Source organism: Arctopsyche grandis, chromosome 2, assembly GCF_051622035.1.
Source record: "Arctopsyche grandis isolate Sample6627 chromosome 2, ASM5162203v2, whole genome shotgun sequence".
In the NCBI taxonomy this organism is placed as follows: Eukaryota; Metazoa; Arthropoda; class Insecta; order Trichoptera; family Hydropsychidae; genus Arctopsyche; species Arctopsyche grandis.
The window spans coordinates 25,725,035-25,731,034 of NC_135356.1; positions in this window are offsets into that span (position 1 = coordinate 25,725,035).

Genomic DNA, 6,000 nt, shown 5'->3' on the forward strand with positions numbered 1-6,000 from the left:
AGTGGGTTCGGTGATTACTAGTCAAATGTGAACCGGTCACAGGACAATTGGTCGCTCTAGTTCGGTCACACGTGATCTAGAGCACACGACACACTAAAACTGGTCCTGTGACTGGTTCACATATGACTAGTAGTCCGTTTACCATATCAGTAGCGTGCGGTAAAAGTCCGGTAAATCTCCCCCCGTCGTACATCCTCACTTAATTTACGCGAACAGGATACAACAGGAACAAGAGGAACAGGTTATCCTGTGCGCGTATCCTGTGCGTGCACATTAAACAAGGCTGTATGACAAACAGAGAGATAATTTCACCGCATGCCACTCATATATATTATATATACATAGTTCTGTTTACCATGCACCCTTTTTTATCTTTCTATTTTCGATCTTTGCCTTCCGATATTTGCTTTTTCGGGCTTTTCACTTTCGGTCTCGCAAGGTAGACCGGTATGTAAACTTGTAGTAATTGCAATATGGATATTTTGTTATTATAAATAGCATCAGTTCGCTGTCGATCGATGACCCATTCGCACCGGTATTACCTCTTCCATAAATAATATCTAATTAAAAGTAAACAGTTACGTCGTGTCGATAAGAATTTCAGTAACCGATACTAAGTTTCAGTTCGATAGGGCTAGCGGTGTTCAAAAAATCCCCAAAATACACAGCCACACACACAGACACACACACACACACACACACACACACACACACACACACACACACACACACACACACACACACATTTTTTTCACAATCGATTCCGAGTTCGAATCAGTCAAAATCTCGAGTTCGAATTTTCGCATGATCACAAAACTTCATCTATTGTTACTACGTACATAGATAAAGTAAAAATACCAATACACTTGGATCAAACATGGTAAAATTAATTTAAGAAAGAACGACACTTCCAAAGTTTTGATCATAAATAAAAGCAGTGATTTAAACAAGTTAATTTAATTTATCTCTTATGCAATTTATGTAAATTTTTTTTCAAAACTTATTTGTTTAGTTATAATTCCTACTTTAATGAACGTTTTATAAAAGTTTGCTTGTTCTTTTCAATTTTAAAAAGGTTTTACGCTCCCACTTTGCCATGTGCCATATTATCAGTCTCTTTTGTTCGCCACATGCTCGTTAGATATCAGATAGTATCAATATTATTTCTTATATTATTTTGGTTAATTTTTTCATTCAATGGACAATTCGATCAGTACCAATAATAATATTATAATATACTACCAGAACGCTAGAGGACTGCGTACTAAATCTGCTAACTTATACCGGATCGTATGTCTTAATTATTATGCTATTATAATAATTACGGAGACATGGTTGTTGGATGGTATCAAGGATTCAGAATTATTTGACTGTCGGTATGTTGTATGGCGCCGTGATCGTCAGTATGCCCGTACCCACCAGAATAAGGGTGGAGGTATACTTATCGCTATGTTACGAAATATTACTGCCTCTCAACAACCATCTTTTTTCAGTAGTGCAGAAGATTTATGGGTCACCATCTCGCTAAAACATCATTCCACCAGAAACGTCTTTGATATCCAGTAATGGTATCACTGGTAACTTATCAGGTCCAGCGGACTTATGAGGATCGAGCTTATTGAGAAGTTCAAAAACAGCATCAGTGTCTATCGAAACGGTAGCAATATCAGCTAATACTTTATCCGCTTTTGGTTCAAGAATTGGACTGGAGTGCAAGGAATCTATAAAATTTGAATGAAAGAAATCAGAAAAGGCTTCCCATATCGACTCCCCAGTATTGAAAGTAGAATTGCCATAATTGACGCTGCTAGGTTAGGGTTGCCATACGTCCCAGTTTACGGGGACCCCATATGTCATATGTCCCCGTTTTGAGGCTTGCGTCCCATTGTCCCTTTCAGAAGGATATTTGCCCCAGTTTTCCATAGATATAATTTAAAAATATATCTTTTCGATAATATAAAATTAAGTGGGTATTCACAATAGTAACACACGGTTAGTGGCTATATTTGTCAAATGGTAACACTGTAGTCACTAGCCCGCCCATTCTTCATTCGTGGATTGCATCATAATTTGTCTTTTTGTCAAAGTCGGACGGGACTCGGTGTTTTCATCTATTTGCGTTGAGATTCGGGAAGACAAGTAGGTTTTTCCAATTTTATCTTCAAGTTACCAGGTTACCTACTTATTCATTTCACAATATAGGTGACTAGCTGTATTACCCGGCTTCGCTCAGTATTTGTAATATAAACCGCTTAAACATGATTAATCTAAAAGTAAACATTTTATTAAAAAAAATATAAAATTTTTTTTTTTTCAAAATTAAAAAAAAAAATTGTTTTATTTTTTTATTTTTTGCTTTCTATGGCTTCACCCTCGCCCCCCCTGAGCCTTTGCTGTCTATGGCTTTGCCCTCGGCGCCCCCTGAGCCTTTGTTGTCTATGGCTTCGCCCTCGGCGCGCTCTGAGCCTTTGCCTTCTAGGGCTTTACCCTCAGCGCCTCCTGAGCATTTGCCTCCTAGGGCTTCGCCCTCGGCACCCCCTGAGCCTTTGTCTTCTTGGGCTTCGCCCTCGGCGCCCCCCTGAGCCTTTGCCCTTTTAAAAATAAATCGAATCGGCGCCTATGAATCGAAAAAAAAATCGAACGTGTTGTTCCCACCCAACCAACGACCAACCAACCAGGATACATGCAAAGTCTCCTTCCAAATTATATATTAGATTCCTTAAACTTGCAAAAATTTTACAGCCATGGGAAGAAGAAAGTGTCATTTTTCTGACGACTACACAAAGGAGTGGTCATGTATTAAAAAAACTTCATCTATTGTTACTACGTACATAGATAAAGTAAAAAGGAAGGAATGAATACGAAGCACACTACTCAATTTGCAATACTATTATAATATTACTATTGTTGGACCCGTTGATTTCAACTGGTGGTTTCGAAAAGGAATTGAAACTCGAATAAAAATAAAGTTAAAGATATTGAATCGACTGGTTTCGGAAAGAAATTGATGCACGAATTACGAATGACAAATTACGAAGTGATTACGAATTATGAATTACATTTTGTGCATCGCCGACGCCTCCGGCACCCCGGGGCCTTCGCCCCCGGCGCTTCCGTCCCTCCGGGGCCTTCGGCCCCAGCGCCGCCGACGCCTCGGCGGCCGCACCGCACCCAGTGCCCCCGATGCCTTCGGCACCCCGGGGGCTTCGCCCCCAGCGCCCCCAATGCTTTCGGCACCCCGGGGGCTTCGCCCTCAGCGCCCCCAATGCCTTTGGCACCCCGGGGGCTTCGCCCCCAGCGCCCCCGATGCCTTCGGCACCCCGGGGCCTGAAAAAACTGGGAAACTGAAAAACTTAAAAAATGAAAAAACTGAAAAAATGAAAAATATGAAAAAAAAAATTCGGCGAGCGTTAGGACACATACACACACACGAGCGTAAAATAAGAATTTTTGTCGATCGCCGAGAAATCAAAAATTGTCACTTTCTGGGAGGAAAATTATTCTTTTGCGGAAATTTATCGACGAACGGGGACGCATTATATCTACAATAACTATATGTTTTAAGAAGTATAAAAAAAAATGGACATAACACCTGTTGAAAGAGGAAAAATGGCAAAAAAACTGACTTCTCGAGACGAACGTATTTCAAAGAGAATTTTACTTCAAAAGAGTTTCAAAGCTGCGTTAGAAATTAGGTCTGAGTTCATTGAAGTTGGAAAAAACAGTAAGCCTTAGAACAGTTCAATTTTTAATAAAAAAATTAAAAAAAAAACCCTCACGAAGAAAATGAAGGATACTCTGTCTTTGATGGGCCAAAGAGAAGAAAAATTGAACAGTTCAAGATTGGGAGACGATTACTTTTTCAGATGAATTCAAATTCAATCTGATTGGATCAGACGGGATGGCTCTAGTACGACGAAAATCAGGCAAACGCTATAAAGAATCGTTCTTAGCGCTGACTGTTTAACATTCACCATGGTATGGTATTGGGGGCCATCACACGGTATGGTGTTGGGTCAATCATTAAACTAAATGGGATAGTCAATTCAATCATCGAAAAAAGCGTTATTTCTACATTAGAAGGCTTACCGGAAATGGTTAAGGATCTTGTCCTTCACGATGATTCAGCACCGGCGCATCGTTCAAAATTTGAGAGTATTCAAATTGTTTTCACATTTAATTTTAATTATTATTAATACATTGGTATATCACCATTTGTTTTTTTTTAAATATCGATAAAGATAAAGATCGTTTAGGTATAAACTCCATTGAATGGTCAGGCAACAGCTCGGATCTAAATATAATCGAAAATATGTGAAGCAAAATAGGCAAAAAAATTAGAGATAAGAAACCAAAAACCACAAAATAATTAAAATACATTATTTATGATGTATGCTGAATAAAACAATTTATTAAAAAAAGGGGGTCCCATTAAATATTAAAATAAAAAAACATTTTTATTTGTATTCCCTACTATTATTTGAAGTCTCCTTGATATGTTGAAAAGCTTGAAGAAGAAAAAAAAATCCGGTTTTATCGATTTTTTGATTTATGAAATCTACTCCAGGTATAAAAAAAAGTTCATTTGTACTCCAAATTTACAATGATTCCCCTCATAATGTTATCTATTGACGAAATCGCTTTTTTTTGCTTCATATTGATGAAGAGGAGTTGTAGAAAGTAATACGAAAACTGTTAAATTCCTTTCCTAGTCTTTTAAAATATATCGTTATTTGCATGTGGTGCAACTGATTTCGATGAGTTTCGATTTGCGCTGGGTGTATGTACATACATACATAAAATATATCAAGCTGTCGTTTGATCTGCATCTATTATACAATGTGTCTACATCAGTGCTACTCTAACTATTTAAATTGGCGGACCCGTAAATATTTATCAGTAATTATCAAGGACCAGCATCATATTTTTAAATGAAAAGGTTTTATTATATAGTATGTATATGAGTGAAAACTAGTATAACAAATAAAAATAAAATAAAATATAAGTAGTAAAATGTATTTTTTTTTAATTCAAAGAAGTACAATATGTATGTATGTATAAACTTAGCCATATGTATATGAAAAAATAAATGAAAAAAAAACTAATGAGACATATGAGCTTGTTATTACTAATAATAACTTATTAGACAACTTATTTGGAAATGGTACCTCCCCTTATAGGTATCCCCTTTTTTTTACGTTTTTGAAATCAATTATCTCCCTAACCGCTAACTGAATCCAACTGAAATTTTTTCACATGTAATAGAAATTATAAATTTTATGACCAAATATTTTTTAAATATTTTTATCTGAACCGGAAGTAGTAAAATTACTCTAGAGAATCGAGGTATTTTATATTTTTCTCAGAAACCTTTTGGTTTATTTAACTGAAATTTCATATCTATCAGTTTAAGTTTAATACCAAGTATGAAAAAAATACTATCCTTCCAATACTATCCGAGATAAAAAAAATACATTACTATCCGAAACAATAATATCCGAGATAAGAATTGAATAGCTAAGTATATATCTGAATCATATTATGGGATTGTATATTTGTATGCGTATTTTTTAATAAGTGGGTTGATAATTTAGAAAGGGTTCTACTGACATGCTTGAATTTGAAACCAATGGGAACAATATGGTGAATAACAGAATTTAAATATGCAATGCAAAAAACGTCAGTACGAAGGCGTGTTTTCCAGAGTGAAGTCTACGGTAATATATCAGTTCGTCGTCGATCGTTGTCGATCGCTGACCCATTCGCACCAGTACCGCTCTACCATAAATAATTTTTAAAGTACCTAAACGGTCTTGAAAAAATCTATCAACAAAGTTTGTTCCTTTAGTGCTATTTTTAATTCGTACTTATAAAATATTCTCAATATACTCATAATAATCACAAAAAATATCATTTCAAGTTTCAAGTGGGTAGTCCGTACATTCTCGTTCGCAGAGTGAATTTCATAGATTGTCAGCCTTTAGTTCAATTCAATTTGGC